Raw genomic sequence first — 22349 nt, forward strand, 5'->3', positions numbered from 1 at the left:
AGGACCGCTGCTGTAAATGTATAATCCCTAACATTTTAAGGAGAGGTGATTTGCTGCTTTAACCCCTGCAGTGTCAGTCTTATAACAGTGTTGGTCAAATGCCATAGCGGATGCGTGGCAATTATGCATGATGGATCTCACAATTAGGAGAAGCTGCTGACAGACCGTTATAGAAATGAACATGATTCATAATAAATGCAATCCATTCTATCTGTCCTTGTAATGACTTTAGGACTATCTTCAGACTATTGGGTCTGAAGGATGCTGCACTTGCTGTCAGTGAAATTCTGTAATCAGGTAAGATTTGATCTGCTTTGCCCATCACCCAGGGACAGTCAATACGAGTTATGTATTGGGGGATATCCTGTGGTGTCTCCTGCTGTCACTGTCCATATGACTAATCCTAGCCATAAGATCTGACAGCTCAGGAGGCTGCGTTATTTATAGATCATCCACACAGACTGCCTCTTGACAGCCAAGTCTACTGCCAACCGCAGCAAGTCTGCTGGAGGATCCATGTAACATAACAGTGCTGTGCACCAGGGACTAGTTACTAGAATACAATGAGTAACCTACAAGCTTGTCCTCACAGCAGAGGACTCATGCCAGACAGTACAGAAGTCCCTCTGTATCACAGGATCACGCACGGACTCAAAATACGCTCATACAGCTTCCCTCCGTGCCGATTGGTGACAATAGCATAGCAAAAAAATAAATAAACTTAAGCAATAAGCCTTTTTTTTTTCTGATAACATTTAACTGCAACATTTATTAATGTATTCTTTTAACCTCTTTTTCACCGCATAACACTTTCCAGGCACTAACGCCCACTTTAACCACTTAAGGACCGAAAGGATTTAGCCCCTTAATGACCGGGCCATTTTTTGCAATACGACACTGCATCAATTTAACTGACAATTGAGCAGTCGTGCGTCGTTGCACACAAACTTGATGTCCCTTTTTCCCCAGAAAAATAGCTTTTTTTTGGTGGTATTTGATCACCTTCTGCGGTTTTTATTTTTTGAGCTATAAACAAAAATAGACCAACAATTTTAAAGAATTTTTTTTTTTTTACTTTTTGCTATAATAAATATCCCCCCCCCCCCCCCCCAAAAAAAAAAAATCTTCATTAGTCTTCATTAGTTTAGGCCAATATGTATTCTTCTACATATTTTTGGTAAAAAAAAAAAAAATCGCAATAAGCGTATATTGATTGGCTTGCACAAAAGTTAAAGGGCCCAGATTCACGTATATTCGCCTATCTTTACGTTGTAACTTAGAGCGGCAAGTCCCGTATTCTCAAAGAACTTGCGCTTTAAGTTACGCCGGCGTAGTGTAACAGGGCCGGTGTAAGCCCGCCTAATTCAAATGTGGAAGTGGTGGGCGTGTTTTATGGAAATTAATCGTGACCCCACGTAATTGACGCTTTTAACGAACGGCGCATGCGCCGTCCGTGGACGTATCCCAGTGCGCATGCTCCAAATTACACTGCAACTACTCAATGCTTTCGACGTGAACGTAACTTACGCACAGCCCCATTCACGGACGACTTACGCAAACGACGTAAAACGTGAAAAATTCGACGCTGTTCCGACGTCCATACCTAACATTGGTACGCCTCATCTACGCCTCATAGAGCAGGGGTAACTTTACGCCCAAAAAAGCCTTACGTAAACGACGTAAAAAAATGTGCCGGGCGCAGGTACGTTTGAGAATCGGCGTATCTAGCTCATTACCATATCCGACGTGTAAATCGACGTGTAAACCGACGGAAGCGCCACCTAGCGGCCAGCGTAAATATGCAACTTAGATACGATGGCGTAAGAGACTTACGCCGGTCGGATCTAAGACAAATCTATGCGTAACTGATTCTAAGAATCAGGCGCATAGATACGACGCCTTACACTCAGAGTTACGACGGCGTATCTGGAGATACGCCGGCGTAACTCCTTCGAGAATCTGGGCCATAGCGTCTACAAAATTTTTATTATAATTTTTTTTTTTTTACTAGTGGTGGTGATCAGCGATTTTTAGCAGGGCTGAGACATTGACACTTTTTTGGGACCAGTGACATTTATATAGCGATCGGTTCTAAAAAAATGCACTGATTACTGTATATATGACACTGGCAGAGAATAAGTTAACACTAGGGGGTGATCAAGGGGTTAAGTTAAGAAAGATAAAGGGTTAAGGGAGGTGTTTCTAACTGTACTGACAGGGAGTATAGAGAGATTGCTTTTCTTGATCACTAGGAACAGACAATCACTCTGTACTCCCCTGTCAGAACGGGGATCTGTTTTTTTACATTGACAGATCTCCATTCTAGCTCTCTGTGGAGCGATTGCGGGTGGCCGGCGGCCACGTGTATCAGCTCCCCCGTCGTGCAGAGGACGTGAGCCTGCGCCTGCTATAGCTCTTAAAGGGACCACTGTACCAGTACGGCGATTTTCTGGAACGAGCCAACCTGCCACAGTATAATGACGGAGGCTGGTCGGCAAGTGGTTAAGAGCCACCAGAAGGCAGCGTTAAAGCAATATTAAACGAAAAAGCAAACATTTATTATACTGCAGCTTACCAATTCTTAGATGTAGATTCATTTTCCTTTTTTGGGCTTTCTTTTCTTCACTTGGTGATCTGGCCAGTAAGTCTGTTATTTCTCAACAGAACAGGCTGTCCTACAGATGATGTAGTTAGAAATTTGAGACAAACCGTTTACCACTGATGGGTACTTACAATGATCAGCTTTTATTTATTTATGTAAAATCTTTATCCCAACAGAAAAGACTGCTTGCTGTAACTGCTTAAGGCTTCATGTACCATGGGAAAGACCAATATGTGGCAAAACTACGAACCACATTTTTGCTGTGATTTTTTTTTTTTTTTTTTTCCTTGTCAATTTTATCTTTATTAAGCGTAAAAATAAATTGTACATGAAGCATACATGCGTTACAATATAAAGGTGGTTATTATGTTGTAAAATTAACATGCAGCATCATCTTCTCATGTGTAACAATAAACAAAAATTTGTCAGTCACGTTCCATCGACTATTAGAGAGAGTTCCAGCAACTAATACAGCAACGTATATAGTCTGTACATCTAATCTCAGTGACTGATGGGTAAAATATTAAAGACAATACTACCTTATTTAAGATAACCATTCCACTTATCAACTAGTAAAGTCTAAGATGCGTAGCATTTTCAAAGTTAATGGTAGGTACACGACGGTACCCCCTTATACGATTGCTGTGATTTTAACCACGATGTTGTCACATATTGCATTTTCCCGTGGCCAAAAAGTTCCTATCCTGAATACGCTTCTTCCCCATTCAGGAGAGGGAGGTTTAATCTCACCTAAACTGGGCAGCTCCTAAACTCTGCTAAAAGCATATGTGTACATGGACACATTGGGGGTTATTTACAAACGACAAATCCACTTTGCACTACAAGTGCAAACTACAAGTGCACTTGAAATTGCACTTGGAAGTGCAGTCGCTGTAAATCTGAGGGGAAGTTCTGAAATGAGGGGAGGCTCTGCTGATTTTATCATTTATCATGTGCAAGCTAAAATGCTGTTTTTTTATTTTCCTTGCATGTCCCCCTCGGATATACAGTGACTGCACTTCCAAAAAAGTAAATATATACATAATATATATATATATATATATATATATATATATATATATATATATATATATATATATATATATATATATTTATATATATAAATAAATAAACAAATACAAACATACACATAGTAATACATTATAACTGGCGTAAATGTAAATCCAGGTCCCACCTGAGGTTCAACCCCAGGGGGACTCTTGTTTGAATCCTAAAAATCCACCACGCTTCTCTATTCAAAACTCGCCTAGCCCTATCCCCACCCCTGGGCATTGGAGTCAATCTCTCGATGCCAGTGAACCTGAAAGAAGACAAATCCCCAGCATGGTATTCCCATTCCCTGAAATGTCGCAAAGCATTTGAAATGTGTTTAGCATTGGGATTTGAAGTGTCACAATAATGCTCCCCTATTCTAGTGCATAGGGCACGTGTAGTGCACCCCACATACAGCAAATTACATGTGACACAAAATATAATATACACCAGGGATCCTCAAACTACGGCCCTCCAGCTGTTGTAGAACTACACATCCCATGAGGCATTGTAACACACTGACATTCACAGACATGACTAGGTGTCATGAAATACCTCAGCCACCAGATGGCGCTAGCGGCGCATCGGCGCGCGCGGGGCACGCGCAATCGCGGCAACGGCGCACGGGCACGCGCGTTCGCGGTACTACGGCGCGCACGGGCATGCGCACCGGCGGCAACGGCGCACGGGCACGTGCAAACGGCAATTCGGCACCAAAACAAGGTACTTAAAGCGTCCTGAGAGTCTGGCCTCTTGCTGTCCGATCTGAAGTGTTTCCTGAACCTGCCAGTACCTGTTACCCCTGCTTGAATCCTGATCCTGATACCCGGCTTGTTCCTGTTGATCCTGTCTTCCGCCTGCCCTGACCTTTTGGCTTGCTCCGACCATCCCTCTGCCTCATCCCTGGTACGCTGCCGCCCGCCTGTTACTGACCCGGCTTGACGACCCCTCTACCATCCTGACCTTCCTGTGCCTGATCGGCTGGTCCAGCTTCTCTCTCCGGCTTCTGGGACTTGCACTGTCTTCTGGGACTTGTTGCTGCTTGATCTTCCAGACCTCTTCCCACCGGTCTGCTACTTGCCAGGCTGCACCTGCCTTCCAGAGACTCCATCAGATCCTGCAGAAGCAACCACCAGCCCCTGCATCAGCGTCTCTCCAGGCGCTTGAGCGACTCTGTATTTCCGTTCCCCCTGTCTACTCTACCAGGGGTCCCGGAATCAGAGGAGTAACGGCTGCCACTTCCTGCACGTCGGGCTCACCCTCTGAGGTACGTGACAGTACCGGACAGCCATGTCCGAGCCCGCGCAGGGAGTGGATCCTATGCAGGAACTCTGCCGCCATCTTGAGGGACTGACCCAGGCCGTCCGAACCCTACAAGAAGGCTACACGCGTTTGGAGAATCGTGTCCAGGCTCTATCTACTCCCACCACCACTGCAGCGGCTTCTGGGGCATCTGCTTCCCCATCCGTGATCATGCTGCCGCCCGAACCCAAAGTCCCTATGCCCGAGAGGTTCGCGGGTGAGCGTAGTAGATACCGGGCCTTCCGCAATGCTTGCGAACTGTACTTTGCTCTGCAGCCACGGACCTTTTCGTTAGAAGCCACTAAAGTGGGGTTCGCCATCTCACTGCTGTCTGGCGAACCGCAAGCTTGGGCCCATCGCCTCCTGGAAAACAAAGATCCATCACTTGACAATGTTACTACCTTTTTCCAAGCCATGTCTCTGCTGTATGAGGACCCTCACCAGGCCGCCTCCACGGAGGCCGCTTTGCACGCCCTGCAACAGGGTCGCAGACCAGCAGAGGACTATGTGTCCGAGTTTCGCAGATGGAGCTCAGACACAACCTGGAATGACTCGGCCCTCTGCTACCAATTCCGCCTTGGTCTTTCTGAGCCACTGAAGGACGAACTGGCCCGGGTAGGGGTTCCAGGGACCCTGGATGCATTAATTAACCTGACCATCCAGATCGATCGGCGCCTGAGGGAGCGCCGAACGGAAAGGACCACTGCCCCATCTCGTCCGGTCTGGATGCTGCCACGGGTGCCTCCCGTTTCCAGTATAGTTCCCCCGGTTCCTTCAGCCTCATCTGTTCCTGACACCTCAGAGCCCATGCAGCTGGGTCTCCTCCGTCCTTCCCTGACGCCCGAAGAACGACAACGCCGCAGGGTCAACAACTTGTGCCTGTATTGCGGAGAGGCCGGGCACTACGTGAGGACCTGCCCTGCCAAACTTCGTAAGTGTCTGTCCATGTCTTCCGTTCACCTACCTGTTCTGCCAAGTAATTCCGCTCATCTGGCTATTCCTATTCTCTTCCAGCTCCCAGGAGAGTCCATCCAAGTCAGCGCTATAATTGACTCAGGGGCCTGCAGCTGCTTTTTGGACCAGTCCTTCGCCATCAAGCATCGGATCCCTCTTCGTCCCAGGACTACTGGACTCTCTGTTTACCTAGCGGATGGCTCGGTGTTAAAATCCGGACCAGTCACCCGAGAAACCCAGCCTCTGCCCACCACCATTGCTGAAAATCACCATGAATTGCTATGCCTAGATGTGATTCACTCTCCCCTGTTTCCTGTCATACTGGGGGTACCATGGCTTCAAATTCACAACCCGCAGATTGACTGGACCACGGGCAAGGTCAGCTTCGGTTCTCTGTTCTGCCGACAGCATTGCTTACAAGTGTCACCTCCTCCTCTGCCTTTACTTTGTATGGACTTCGACATCGAGACCCGTCAATCTGTTCCAGAAGCTTACCATGACTACCTGGATGTTTTCAGCAAGAAGGGGGCTGAGACCCTTCCACCACACAGGGCCTACGATTGCCCCATTGAACTCCTTCCAGGTGCTGAAGTTCCTTTCGGAAGGATCTTTCCCTTAACAGGACTTGAACTAGAGACTTTAAAAACATACATCGATGACAGCCTGAGGAAGGGGTTCATCCGCCCGTCCACATCACCCGCGGGAGCGGGCATCTTTTTTGTGGAAAAAAAGGACCATTCCCTTCGCCCTTGTGTGGACTATCGGGAACTTAATAAGATAACAATTAAGAACCGGTACCCTCTCCCCTTGGTGCCTGAACTGTTTCAACGTCTTGGGTCCGCGGTTGTCTTTACCAAACTAGACCTCCGTGGGGCCTACAACTTAGTCCGCATACATGAAGGGGATGAGTGGAAAACCGCTTTTCGTACCCGTTTCGGGCACTTCGAATATTTAGTCATGCCCTTCGGGCTCTGTAACGCCCCAGCAACGTTCCAACACTTCGTGAATGACATTTTTAGAGACTACCTGGACCTCTTTGTCATCATTTATCTGGACGATATCCTGATCTTCTCCCCTTCTCTGGAAAAACACCGGCTACACGTCAGGAATGTACTTGAGCGTCTCCAAACCCACGGACTGTATGCCAAACCCGATAAATGCGAGTTCGAACGCTCAAGTATACAGTTCCTGGGGCTTATAATTTCCATAAAAGGCGTTGAGATGGACCCCCAGAAGGTCTCCGCGATTCTTGACTGGCCAGCACCTACTGACCGAAAGGGCGTTCAGCGATTCGTCGGCTTCGCAAATTTTTATAGGAAATTCATCAGAGCCTTCTCCAACATCATTGCTCCTATAACGGATTTGACCAAACAGACTGCTCGTTTCCGTTGGACTACAGAAGCCCAAACAGCCTTTGAAACCCTGAAGGACTTGTTCACTTCGGCATCCATTCTCAGACACCCCGACGCGAGTTTGCCATACATTCTTGAGGTGGATGCGTCTGAAACCGCGGTTGGGGCAGTTCTTTCGCAGAGACAGGGCCCCAAGGCTCTGTTACACCCCGTTGCTTACTTCTCCCGTAAGTTGTCTGAAGCAGAAAGAAATTATGACGTCGGGGACCGAGAGTTGTTGGCAATAAAGGCCGCTCTGGAGGAGTGGCGTTACCTCCTGGAGGGCGCAGCGCACCCAATTTTAATTTACACCGACCACAAGAATCTCGAGTACCTGAAGGTGGCCAAGAGACTCAAACCACGCCAGGCCAGATGGGCACTTTTTTTTACGAGATTCTCCTTTCATATCACGTACAGGCCAGGGTCAAAAAACACCAAGCCGGATGCTCTTTCCCGCATGTACGGAGATTCAGGGTCTCTCAGCCCCCCTGACACCATCTTGTCATCAGGAAACTTTCTGTTGTTACAAAGGGACTTATTACCGCAAATCAGGCAAGCCTCTGCTGGAATTTCCCCTTTATCTGGTTCGGAGCTGCAGTCCAGGGACGGTTTGCTATGGCATCAGGACAAGATCTTCGTGCCCGAGAGTCTACGAATTGATGTTCTGAGCTCTTGTCACGATCATGAGTTGGCCGGTCACTTTGGGATACAAAAAACCTCGGAACTTTTGCAACGCACCTTTTGGTGGCCTCAACTTCTGAAGGATTGCAAGGACTATGTGGAGTCATGCACCATGTGCATTCGCAAAAAGGGAAGCAAGCTTAGAGCCTGGGGACTCCTTAAACCGTTATCAGTGCCAGAGAGACCATGGAGAATGATCTCCATGGATTTCATTGTGGAACTTCCCCCATCAGAAGGCTTCACCACTATCTTTGTGGTCGTGGACAGGCTCTCAAAGATGGCACACTTTGTCCCTTTGAAAGGTACACCCTCTGCCCCGGAAACAGCCAAAGTTTTCATCAGGGAAATTGTTAGGCTTCACGGCGTCCCAGCGGACATCGTGTCCGATCGGGGGGTGCAGTTCACTTCCAGGTTCTGGAGGGCACTCTGCAGTAGTCTCAAAATCGGTCTCTCCTTTTCATCAGCATACCACCCACAGTCAAATGGGCAGACGGAGAGAACAAATCAAACTCTTGAGCAGTATCTCCGCTGCTTCTCCTCTTTCTCTCAAGAAGATTGGGTGTCCCTGCTGCCCTTAGCGGAATTCGCTTACAATAATTCTATTCACTCCGCCACCAAACAGTCACCCTTTTATGCCAACTACGGGTTTCATCCTTTGTTCCTGTCTAATTCTATTCCGGAGAGTACGGTACCCGCTGTCCAGGACACTTTAAACTTTTTCAACACAAATAACAGGATCCTGCAGGAGACAATGACTAAGACACAGGAACGCAATAAAGAGATCTTTGACAAGGGAAGAAGAGGAGAACTCAATCTGGAACCTGGAACCAAAGTTTATTTGTCCACTCTGAATCTAAGACTTGCATGTCCCACGAAGAAGCTAGGCCCTAAATTTGTGGGCCCCTTCTCTGTTAAAAGAAAGATAAATGAGGTAGCCTACGAACTTGATTTACCAGAAACCTTTCGAATTCATCCAGTCTTCCATGTTGCTTTGCTCAAGCCGGATGTTCCCAACCCCTTTCCTGAACGAGATACTGGTCCCCCAGAACCGGTATTAGTCAATGGGGAAGAGGAATTTGAGGTAGAATCCATCCTTGATTGCAGGAGGAGACGCAACCAAATTCAGTTCCTCGTTAAGTGGAAGGGGTATGGGCCCGAGGAGAATTCATGGGAACCAGAGGACAACATACATGCTGAGAGACTAATCCAATCATTTAAGGACTCGCATCCACTGGAGATGTCTCGATTGGGCATCCGGAGGCTGCCCATTGGAGGGGGGCAATGTCATGAAATACCTCAGCCACCAGATGGCGCTAGCGGCGCATCGGCGCGCGCGGGGCACGCGCAATCGCGGCAACGGCACACGGGCACGCGCGTTCGCGGTAATACGGCGCGCACGGGCACGCGCACCGGCGGCAACGGCGCACGGGCACGTGCAAACGGCAATTCGGCGCCAAAACAAGGTACTTAAGGCGTCCTGAGAGTCTGGCCTCTTGCTGTCCGGTCTGAAGTGTTTCCTGAACCTGCCAGTACCTGTTACCCCTGCTTGAATCCTGATCCTGATACCCGGCTTGTTCCTGTTGATCCTGTCTTCCGCCTGCCCTGACCTTTTGGCTTGCTCCGACCATCCCTCTGCCTCATCCCTGGTACGCTGCCGCCCGCCTGTTACTGACCCGGCTTGACGACCCCTCTACCATCCTGACCTTCCTGTGCCTGATCGGCTGGTCCAGCTTCTCTCCGGCTTCTGGGACTTTCACTGTCTTCTGGGACTTGTTGCTGCTTGATCTTCCAGACCTCTTCCCACCGGTCTGCTACTTGCCAGGCTGCACCTGCCTTCCAGAGACTCCATCAGATCCTGCAGAAGCAACCACCAGCCCCTGCATCAGCGTCTCTCCAGGCGCTTGTGCGACTCTGTATTTCCGTTCCCCCTGTCTACTCTACCAGGGGTCCCGGAATCAGAGGAGTAACGGCTGCCACTTCCTGCACGTCGGGCTCACCCTCTGAGGTACGTGACACTAGGCATGATGGGAATTGTAGTTCCTGAACAACTGGAGCGCCGTAGTTTGAAGACCCATGATATACACTCTAAAACAAGTCCCACAATTCATGTACTGTTTCATTTCAAAGCTTTCTAATGAGCTAAAAGAGCTAAATTACCTAGTAGGGGCATTCAGATGAGTATCTACATGTTTTTAAATTACATGGGAAACTACCAGGGTAGGACAACCAGGTAGTTTGGCGTTTCTGTGATGTAAATTGGCTCAGGGACAGAAGGGAGCCCAACGTGGGGGCCAGTGGTGGCTGGTGCTCAAAATTTTTGGGGGGTGCAAACAAACGGAAAAAAAAAAAAAACATCAATTGCAGCCACTGTGCCCATCAAACGCAGTTACTGTGCCCATCAATTGCAGCCACTGTGCCCATCAAACGCAGCCACTGTGCCCATCAAATGCAGCCACTGTACCCATAAATTGCTGCCACTGTGCCATCAAATGCAGCTACTGTACCAATCATTTGCTACCCATGCGCCCATCAATTTCTGCCAGTGTGCCCATCAATTTCTGCCAGTGTGCCCATCAATTAGCGCTACTGTGCCTCATCAATTGCTGCCACTGTGCCTCATCAATTGCTGCCAGTGTGCCCATCAACTGCCAATAGTGTGCCCATCAATTGCTGCTACTGTGCCCCATCAATTGCCGCTACTGTGCCCCATCAAATGCTGCCACTGTGCATCCCCTGCCCGGCACTTATCTGTCTAGGGTAACGGCGCTGTCCTCCACGCTCCGAGTCCTCGATGTGTTCTCCCGTCCTCTTCCCATCCTCTGCTAAGATTGGACGCCTGATAGGCTGTCCAATGCCCGCCCTCTTCCCATCCTCTGCTATGATTGGGCGCCTGATAGGCTGTCCAATCACAGCACCTGTCGCTTCAGCCAATCAGGTGACAGGTGTTAGGAAAGTGATTTATTTACTTCCCTAACACAACAGTGAGTAAACAGCGTACGCACATCATTGCACCTGCTGTTTACCAATTTGGAAGCCTATTAGAGCCTCTGGCTCTAATCAGGCACTTCCAAAAAAACTTGCTGCATTTATTCAGATGCCTGGCGCCCCGGCAAGGAGTCGAACACCTGAATAAGGGGCGGCAGCAGTGACCATAGATAGGATTCATGCAATGCATGAATCTATCTATGGTGATAGACAGGTGCAGGAGAGAGGGGGCAGTGCTCCTGTGCCCTTTATGGACAGTGATTAGGGGGCAGTGTGGTGCACAATTCAGTGCACTGCAACCCCCCCCTTTTTTTTATACAAGCTTTATTTGAAGTGTAGAAAATGTACACTTTATTTACTGCAATGTCAGGCAGCATGCTGCGCTGCCTGACATTGCAGTGCAATTCAAGCCGGTGCGCTGTGATAAAATGTAGAATGTCTGCATTGCAGTGTGAATGGGACACAAAGGAAGCAATTGTTTCCTGTGTGTCCCTGCGGTGACAGATGTTTTACCATGCAGTAAAATGTCTGTCACCGCACACAGTGTGAATTGGCCCCAAAATAATGTTTTTCATGGCTTTGCCCACTGTCCTGAATTTAGGAAAAATCCTAGCATTTTGGCGATGTGTGATGTAATAGGACATAGGAATGAATGAATAAATGAAAGAAAAAATAGGATTTTTGTACTCACTATAAAACTTTTTTTCTGCATTCGTTGAAGGACTCAGCATCCACCTCTTTGAAAGTTTGGTTGCTGCTGCGTTTTTAGTTTAACTCTGTGTACTTCTTTCTACTACCCAATGCTGTACCTTGGCCTAGGCCAGGTGTCTGCAACCCGCGGCTCCAGAGCCGCATGTGGCTCTTTTAAACCTTTGCCGCGGCTCCGGGGCACCTTTTGAGGGTAACGAGTAATCTACCTAAATTACTCTTACACTCGTGGTAACGCCGTTCCCATTACTTGGGCGGCGTTACTGCAATTACATCTACTGCGTGGCCTGCGGGGGGGCAGGGGGGGTCATGTGGCCACAGGCCTGAGTTGGCCTGTGATTCGGTCACGGCGCGTAATGTGACTGGCCACAGAGCTGGCCTGTCTGTGCTCGTGGCCCGGGTGGCGCTGGCGCATGCACGCCACGCGCCTGGAGTCTTCGGCCCGCCTCAGCCTGTCACGACTCGAAAGCTCTCAGCCCCCGACATATCCCCCGCGGAGGCTCAGCTCCAGATCGAAGACCGTGGCCCTGCGAAGAGAGAGAGACAGACGACGAGTGACACAGACAGTAAGAGCACTAGAGCAGGCAGCGCAGGTGAGGACCGGCATCATGTGTGGATTGGAAAAGTCTGGGACTGGGGGGTGGGAGAGCGGCCTAGTCTGGGGCCAGCCTGGGCATGCACTCTTATCTGATATATTGTACAGTATTGCATTTGCTGGGCATGTGGAGGTGGAATCTTATCTGATATTGTACAGTATTGTTATATTTGTTTTAAATGTCGCAATGGTTTTGCGGCTCCCATTTTTTTTCCCTTCGGAAACGGGTCCAAGTGGCTCTTTATGTCTTAAAGGTTGCAGACCCCTGGCCTAGGCCAACAAGGCCCAGGCCTAGGGTAACACTTTGCAAGGGGGAGGAGCTCTCTTCTGTGTGAGGGGACCCCATGCTGGGAGAGGTGCAGTGGAGACACGTGAAGGGAGCTAGGCAGGCTGTAAGTACCCAGGCTGAAATGAAAACCACACCAGTTGAGTGAAATTTGCCGGACATCTATCTAGCTGCCACATGGCTTCTAATATGGGTAGTAGGGATGGTGCAGATGCAAGGAAGACTAAGATGGTCAGCTACACTTGGGAGGTAGATAGTAAGACGTTCATGCAAATCTTTACATATATATAATGTGTACATGTATATATACATAATGTGTGTGTATATCCATGTATATATAGTGTATGTGTGTGTATACATATACGTATATATTATGTAGGGGGACTCGTTATTTTAATTACATTGACCATGCGGTCTGTCAGTGTACTGAGCGGTGATAATTTATCACTGCTCAATAAACTGACATCTCAGTGTTTCTGTGAATTTCTGGTACTGTAATCTCGTAGAGTCTCACGAGATTCCAGTATCAGGGGCCGTTCTCCAGTTTTAGAAGCGTTGGAAGATCACTTCACTCCTCCAAGGGTGAAGTGATCTTCTCCGCTTCATAAACCGGCACACAGAGGAGAAAAATCTTCACTGTGATAGCCGGAGAACGAAGCAGTGAATAGAATTCACTGCTTCATAAACGGACACCTAAGAAGGAAGCCCACCCCTAACAAAAACAAGGAAGGACAGGATTGAATAGCAGCCCAGGAGAGCTGTGACCACCATTGTGTCAGCCAGAGAAAAAAAGGGTCCCATGTGCTTGTCTCCTGAGCACTTCCAGAGCATGTGTTGCTGTCTGTGACTCTCCTAAAGGTGTACACGAGAGGGGAGTTTGCAGTGTGTTATTCTGCCTGATTATTGAAGATGAGCTAACAGTGCAGTGAAATCTAGAGACTAATTTCAGTACTGCAGCAATCATCATCATTATCCTGTTTGGAGGATTCTGTGTCATGTCTTGCTCCCATCCCCATCCAGTTGACTGAGAAAGCGATCAATCTACCAATTGTTGGAAGGAAGATATATCAAGTGCATCTAATGGTGAGAGATCTTCTGCCACCCTTGTGTAAGTGGATCTTGCTTAATCCTGCTACTGTAGGTCCCATTTACCGCTAATGCAGCTCTATCTGAAGGTGGATCACCACATCTGTTGATCTTTGTTACCCTGTGACACTTTGCGAAGATACCCCTTTCCATTCTGTGGATTACAAATATTATTTCACAAAAGTCTGAGTTCTCAAACACACAGGATTTAAAGGGCCCCAATGCTCTTAGACTGTGTGTGTTTGTGTGAATAGAATTCCCACTGGCCAGTGGTTAGCTAGAAGCATCAAGACCTAGATGTATCTTATAGTCAGTAACATCACTTTTGGGAAATTGTTGAACATTATTTTTGTATTGTATTGTATTGTACAGTTTCGTTCACCGCTCGTTCAGTGCATTTCAGGCAAGGCCTCCCACTGGCGGTTACCTTGAAAGAACACCAATCCTGTTTTAATTTCCTGAGCAGTTGTATTATATCATTGCATTTAATATTGGTAGTCTGTTAATCAGTTTATCTCTTTTCAGGGCTTATTGCTAATTCTAATAAAGCCCAGCTAAAAGTTTAAACAGTGTTTGGTGTTACTTGGATCCAGGTGAGGGGGAGCTATCACTGGTGTGGGACAGAAGACCCGTATATTACAGCAGCCCTTTCGGGGGTAGCGCTACATATGACTCTCCTGAAATCCTTTTCTTGTGTCAGTTGTACATACTGTATTCTGGAATCTTAATTTTATTTCTGTTGATTGCTAATGAGAAAAACAAACAGATTGTTTTTTTTTTTGTTCCTGCCCCTAATCCTTCCTCTGCTCAATGCCTGGACCGCATACCTTGATCACTGTGCTATATGTTTTCTGTTGCACCCCTGGCATGATTATATCCTCTCCATAAATTTGTGCTTAAAGTAGAACGATAGGTAACACTTTATTTTTTATTTTTCTTCATTTTGGATAGAGTAAAGGAGGGTTATAGCCCCTGTCAGTTTATTTTTTGCCAACCCTGTCCAATTGCTGAGATTTCCTTTCATTTTCTGCTCCATAGCCAAACAGGAAGTGAGAGGAAATCTCTGCAATTGCACCCCCCCCACCCACTGGAACTAGTGTCCCCACTGGAACATTGTGAGCGGGTCTTACACAGGAAGGGTATGGCCTTTACAGGAAGGGGTGGGTCATATTTAAATTAGGGGTGCACAAGTTTAGTCAGGCCTGGGGCAGCACAAAACCCAAATGCACCACTGCTACTACCTGTTCTCTTTGATGCCAATGGGGGTGTTTGGCCAACAGTAAGGCTGCTTGTTTTCTTGTATTTAGCCCATACTCCTGCAGGTAAGCACTATAACCCATTGGTCAAGATCCCAAGATGTAGCTTTGTCCTTTAATGAATGCAAAGAATGATTAATATAATGAGTACAAAACCCCTATTATTTCTTATTTACCTGACAATTATAAAGAAGAAATAATAAATAAGAAAATATACTGCACATATTCCCCTTCATTCACTTTATTAGTCAATTACACACAGTTACCAAAAAAACAAACAAAAAAACACAACATCAGAGCTAGGCTTTGCAAGCAATTGAATGGACCCCTCTTGAAATAAATTGTTATTTTAAAATAAAGATATTTTTTAACAATATTTTTTTTAAAAAGACAGTAGTTTGTAAATTTGTAACTTCAACTGACCATCAATCATTATAGCTTTCCATTAAGATAGATGGTGGTCATTAGGAGATATTAGGGAGACTGGTTGTGGAGTTATTTATCAGACAGTGTGAATGTTTACATTTGTGAATGTATAATGGGGTTTTATTTGCGCACATATGGTATTTGAAGCTAAAGTGGGTAATTAATTTTCCCTGGGGTGCAGTACTACAAGACTAGGGACCAATTATAGACTCCGGTGGCATGTCAGCTGTTAGAGATGGAGAAGTAGTAAAACCACTAAAGGAAGAAAAAAACTAAAGGAATTCTTAGTCTATTAAGAAGTGAAGTATGATAAAGTCCAGTTAGAGACAGTTTGAGAAAATGCAACTAAAGTGTATAACACTTTAAAGCTGAACTCCAGGGATTTAGTCACTGGTGAATTACCATGAGTTAAGTCCCACAAGGGACTTATTGTGGACTTATCTCTTTTGATTAAAACTGGCAGTCTTTTGGAGTGCGAAGAGAACAGCTATCACTACACTCCCGGCGTTCTGAGAGGAGAGGTGCGGTCTTCCCACACTGTCAGGACTTGGATCACCTGCTTGTGGTATTGTGGTTCCCAGAACAGACGGATGTAGTTGTGGGGGCCAGCAACAGGTGTCTGAGTTGCCAGCTGATCCCAGTAAGCAGTGCCACCTGAGGATGGATGCTGGGAAAGTATATAGCTTTTTTCCTACCTTCCTTGATTGGCTTAATGTTTTGCCTGTGTGCCTTGTACCTGGTTATTCACTGTATGCACTGCTCCAGCCCTTGATTCTGATTCTTGCCATGATTCTGTTCCAGTACCTGCATCCTGTACCCTACTACTTTATATCTGCTCCCCTTGATCCCAGTTCTGGCCTTCTTCTTGAGCCTTATCCTGTTTATCTGTGTTCCACTATTGGAGGAACTTGACCTGACCCGAAACCCAATAGAACACCTTTGGATGAATTAGAGTGAAGACTGCGAGCCAGGACTTCTTGTCCAACATCTGTGCCTGACCTCACAAATACGCTTCTGGAAGAATAGTCAAACATTGCATTAGACACACTCCTAAACCTTATGGACAGCCTTCCCAGAAGAGTTGAAGATGTTACAGCTGCAGATGGTGGGCAAACTCAATATTGACCCCTACGGACGAAGACTGGGATGCCATTAAGGTTCATGTGCAGGTGTCCCAATATTTTTGACAATATAGTGTATCTGTCCTGCCTTACTGGTATATGTATGGCTTCCTGAGGATTCTGCTAGAAAAAGCACAGCAAATAACAGTTATATGGCTTTGTTAAAGAAACACCTAAAGAAATATAAACACATATTTGATTATAGTTGTCTCTTTTTTATTTATTATATGGAGATGGGGCATCATCCAACATGCTAATGTTAGAATGAATTAGCAAAGTGCTATTATGTTGGTTTTTAGGTTAAAGTGATTGTAAACATATCAAAGCAGCATATATGGTGAAACTCTCCTGTAAATATTTCTCCTCACTTTTTGGGCACCGTCCCCAACTACAGAACAACAAAATGTTCTTCTTATTGCCCATGAAGGCAGGAGGAGATGAGAACAGTGAAACTTTAAATGTGCCACAAAAAGGACATAACTAGACAGAAGATGTAGAAAAAAACGTTATTCCTACAATTTAAGACATTATTAGAAAGGAACAAGCTACTATATTGTGTCTCATGTATAGCATTGTACATAAAGCATTTATTTAATGAAGAATTTGGCATTACAGATCAACATGTTTAGAGAGAGACTCGCTTCTTCAAGATACACAAGTTTTGTGCATATGGACAACACTTTTAATGTAAAAGAGCCAGGCAAGCATACATTTTAACAATCTGTACATGGATTGTGACCATAAGGAACTACCCTAAACCAGTAGGAATGAAAATAAATACTTTTTTCCTTTAGTGTTCAATATCACATGTCACTTGCTCCACCAGTGTTAAACAAGGAACCCCATATAGTTGATTCACTTCAGTATGCTGGCCAAGAATCAAAAGTTCTATACCATGCCAAGAATCCTAAATTGCATAGAAATACATGAATAATATGGCGCCACTCTAAATTACAACTACAATTCCTTTCACCTCTTGTTGCAACTGAGAGTAGTGTATGCTCAGAAAGCAATGTGCTGTGTGTGGAAAAGCAGAACTGTGAGGGACAATTTGTGCTGAAGAGGGGAAGTTATATGAATGATGCAAGGGCTGTGCATGGTGGCACTTTCACTCTGGGAGGTAGAGGAAGTGTCCAGATGCACAGCAGTAGCTGGTCCTTCCACCACCCTCCTATCGAGATGTGGACATCTAGCCTTCATAATTTGAGGTCCATCCCATCTAGTGAGTGAGCCTTTCTAAAGGTGGTGGTGGATAAGATGGATAATGATGTTGGATGGTAATGATGGTGGTGAATAAGGCACGTCCCATCTAGTGAGTGAGCCTTTCTGAAGGTGGTGGTGAATGAGACACATTTAGTGGATAAGATGGATAATGATGTTGGATGGTAATAATGGTGGTGAATAACACACGTCCCATCAAGTGAGTTAGCCTTTCTGAAGGTGGTGGTGGATAAGACACATTTAGTGGATAAGATGGATAATGAAGTTGGATGGTAATGATGGTGGTGGGTAAGGCACATCTCATCTAGTGAGTGAGCCTTTCTGAAGGTGGTGGGGGATAAGGCCTCGTACACACGATCGAGAAACTCGACGGGCGAAACACATCGTTTTGCTCATCGAGTTCCTTGTAAAGCCGTCGAGAAAATATCTCCCAGCAAGTTTCTTGCTGGTTTTTGCCGAGAAACTCGGTCGGGTGTACGAGGCCTAAGACACATTTGGTGGATAAGATGGATAATGATGATGGATGGTAATGATGGTGGTGGATAAGGCACATCTCATCTAGTGAGTGAGCCTTTCTGAAGGTGATGGTGACTAAGACACATTTGGTGGATAAGATGGATAATGATGATGGATGGTAATGATGGTGGTGAATAAGATACGTCCCATCTAGTTAGTGAGCCTTTCTGAAGGTGGTGGTGGATAAGACACATTTAGTGGATAAGATGGATAATGATGTTGGATGGTAATGATGGTGGTGGATAAGACACATCTCATCTAGTGAGTGAGCCTTTCTGAAGGTGGTGGTGGATAAGACACATTTAGTGGATAAGATGGATAATGATGTTGGATGGTAATGATGGTGGTGGATAAGGCACATCTCATCTAGTGAGTGAGCCTTTCTGAAGGTGGTGGTGGATAAGACACATTTAGTGGATAAGATGGATAATGATGTTGGATGGTAATGATGGTGGTGGATAAGGCACATCTCATCTAGTGAGTGAGCATTTCTGAAGGTGGTGGTGGATAAGACACATTTAATGGATAAGGCCTCGTACACACGACCGAGGAACTATTCGTAAATGAAACATCGTTTTCCTCGACGAGTTCCTTGTTAGGCTTGTCGAGAATCTTGACAAGCTTTCCTTGCATACACACTGTCAAGACAAAATCTCGTCGTTCTCAAACGCGGTGACGTTAAACACGTACAACGGCACTATAAAGGGGAAGTTTGATTGCACTGGCGCCACCCTTCTAAGCATGTGCGGGTTTCTAAGCATACACACAAATGTGTTTCTCGTCGAAAACCAGTCCGACGAGGAACACGACAAGGAAATCGAGACTCCCGACGAGGAAAAAGAGAACTTTTTCTCATCGAGTTCCACGACGACCAAGTTTCTTGATGGATTCTGTCGAGGAAAACGGTCGTGTGTACGAGCCCTAAGATGTATAATGTTGATGGATGGTAATGATGATGGTGGTGGATAAGGCACATCTCAACTACTGAGTGAGCCTTTCTGAAGGTGGTGGTGGATAAGACACATTTGATGGATAAGATGTATAATGTTGATGGATGGTAATGATGGTGGTGGATAAGGCACATTTCATATAGAGCTTATGGCACATATGGTGCTGTGGATAATTTACCTGGTTAAAAGCGGTGAATACATCTTCAAGGACAATCTTTTCGTGATAAACATGGTTAGGCCAAGTTGACAACATGTGGCCAGGGGGCAGTAAACAAACAGTTAAGTCATGGCTTTAGCATCCTTGGAACACCACTAGCTGGATGGGGTTGTACACATGCCGCAGCAAAAATGATACCCCCTGTTGTATTCAACTGCATAGGGCTGCACTGCAACTGCCCTGCAACTGCATGCAATGCAAATGGCTGTGGTGTGAGCTTCTGAGGGTTGGAACAGGCAGGCAACATATATTTAATAAATCATAGCTGCTTTTCACAATATAAGGGTTTATAAAAAATTATTAATTTGATAGATAGCGTAGTTGTATGGGATATACAAGTAAGTATCTGACTGGGGGCTGTGAGAGACTTCTTAGTATTCTTTTTTTTTTTCATTCCAGGCTTTTCATAGGAGAGCATGAGGTGATTATGTTTGGGAACACCTCTCCTGTATCATAAGTAGGGGTTCTTAGGTCATAAGATTACCAACAAAAGGTCTGGTGCACTACAGGGATGACGCGATGAAAGACTGAAGTACTGAGCAGGTAGGCCATATATGTAAGCCTCTCAATTTTTCATTTTTAGTGTGGATTAAGAGCGGCAGATAACATAGTACAAGTCATTCCACACAGTCGATGCTCAGATTTCTCTTGCAGTAAATACAGTTCCTAAATCCATTGTGTGGTGTGCCAGCTAAGAAATAACACTTTTCAAGAGTAATTGCAGTGTGATGTAATGTGCGTATTGCTGATAAGGCCTTCAGCATATGTAGGCCTCCTGGAAATCAGGATTATAGCAGAAACATGTGGCACTGTCTACCAGCATCCAGTCATCTCTGATTTTCAACACTTTGTCTTTCAGATTCGAACATAACCAGCAGTGCTATAACAAGGGAACAAGTTGCACAAAAACTCGAAGACTGAAACATGTGAACACAAACAAAATTTCCTTGGAGACTAGCTATGTGAACATCTGAAGTACTGAGATTCCTGTGATGTATAATTGTCCCATGGTCTAAATGAGGGGGGCAATTACGTGGCTTTTTAGTAGGACCATTCTTGGCATGCGCAAAGGTCACAAGCTGTCACTTTCTAGCTATGTGGTGATAAATTTCCCCCATTTTCTGAAATTCCTCTGCCAAACAGTTATTGTTGGCTTTTTTCTTTATACAGCTGTATGACACAAAGCAGAGACAAAGACTTGTCCGTCAACACACTGTATGCTGACACTGCTCAGCGAAGGAAAGAATTTCTCAACTCACAAATGTTTTTCCCTTTTTGGCAGCTTATTGACTGAAGCACCACACTGGAGCATGGCCTAAGGGGGTAAAAATACAGAAATGTAAATATAGGTCCTTTCATTACAAGTCACTGTGGTCCCACTCCAACTGTCCCGGTGAGATTATGATAATGCTTTAGAGATAAGAGCAATAAAAATCGTTCCCAATATGTAAACAGCTAAGTGAGTGCACAGGATTCCAGCATTCTCCAATAACAATGTTTTGGTCTCCATGCCAAGTGCAACACAGAACGAGACGCTTGTTATGCAGGCACTGAAGAGAACAGGAAGGGAGAAACAGGGTGGGAAAGAGAAAAGAGGGGGCATCTAACCAAGGAGGCAATAGTACTGAATCAGTCCTTGTTTTCTGTGTATTAATTACATTTTCTGGGGCTGGAAATGTGGCTGAGCCACATACTGGGATTAAAAGGGAACTCTGGTTTGCTGGAAAAGCTAGATGATATTTGTTGAATGGAAATTCAACTAATTAAAACTTTAAAGAACCCAATTTGATTAGGGGCATGTAGAAATTTAAATATTCAGTTATTAGAACTGTACATATCTCACATTCCCCCTTATTATCCAGGTATATCTCTTTTGCAGGGAGTGTCAGGGACAGTTGGTTCCCTTTATGCACACAGCAGAAGATGGCAATCAGTGTGCGAGGTTCAGCAGCTTTCACACTTCAGTTAACCCCTGACCTTCAAAGGCTATGTTCACATGAGTGGCGGTAAAAACAAGTGGTCGATCTACGTTTTTACTGCCCACCCACAAGCAGACATGGAGGCCACCAGAGTCTATTTACATTGCCGTAGCCAAGATGCTTGTGGTGCAGCATTTTAAAATCATTTTGACAGGCGGCAACCACATGCCATATAAGGCTATGGCAGTTGTGGTGTGGTAATCTAATGTAAAATCCTCATTGGGATCTATGGCGGTGCGTCCATAAAGGGCGCAGGAGCGACTCCCCCCTCTCTCCTGCCACCTGTCTATCACCAATAGATAGATTCATGCGTTGCATGAATCCATCTATTGTCATCGCTGCCGCTCCTATTCAGGTGTCCCTTGTTGGGCGCCGGGCATCTGAATTACAGCAGCGTTTTTTTTAGAAGTGCCTGATTAGAGCTGTTGGCTCTAATATGCATCCTGATTAGAGTCACAGGCTCTAATGGGCTTCCAAATTGGTAAACAGCGGGCGCAATGCTGTGTGTTCGCTGTTTACTCAGTGTTGTGTTAGGGAAGCGAATAAATCACTTGCCTAACACTGACCCGCCTCTCAGCCAATCAGGTGCTCGGGTCTGGTTACCTGTCACCTGATTGGCTGAAGCCTCCCTTAGGTGAGTTATTTTTTATGTTTTTGATTCACTAATTTTTCGTCTGGACTGAGTGCTGACGCTGTATGACGTCACGGGGAGAGAGGGGAGGAGGGGGAGGTATGGGGGTGGGGAGAACGGGGAGGTATGGGGGTGGGGGGGAGGGGGAGGGAGGGATGATGCAATTTTTTTCACATGTTCTTTTTGGTGGCTGTTTCTATATATCTAATGGTGTTGCACTGACTTTTTTTATCACTTGCCTGACGAAGAGGTCCTGCGTGGCCTCGAAACGTTGCACTTCTTGTGATGCTTTCTTTGCATTAAAACTTTTGGATATGATCCGTGGTGTGCTGGCGAATATGTTCATGAGGCATTGTGATTGGACGCCTATCAGGCGGGGGCACCTGTCT

General features: G+C 45.9%; 1 long non-coding RNA gene across 1 annotated transcript; it reads left to right on the forward strand.

Moving 5' to 3' along the window:
- The first annotated feature begins 19615 nt into the window (after positions 1–19615).
- LOC120935319 lies at positions 19616–21536 on the forward strand. The gene is made up of 2 exons (XR_005748410.1): positions 19616–19893; positions 20210–21536. It is a non-coding gene; the product is annotated as an uncharacterized LOC120935319 (long non-coding RNA).
- Positions 21537–22349: the final 813 nt, after the last annotated feature.

The sequence above is a fragment of the Rana temporaria genome, chromosome 4 (genome assembly GCF_905171775.1).
Source record: "Rana temporaria chromosome 4, aRanTem1.1, whole genome shotgun sequence".
Classification (NCBI taxonomy): Eukaryota; Metazoa; Chordata; class Amphibia; order Anura; family Ranidae; genus Rana; species Rana temporaria.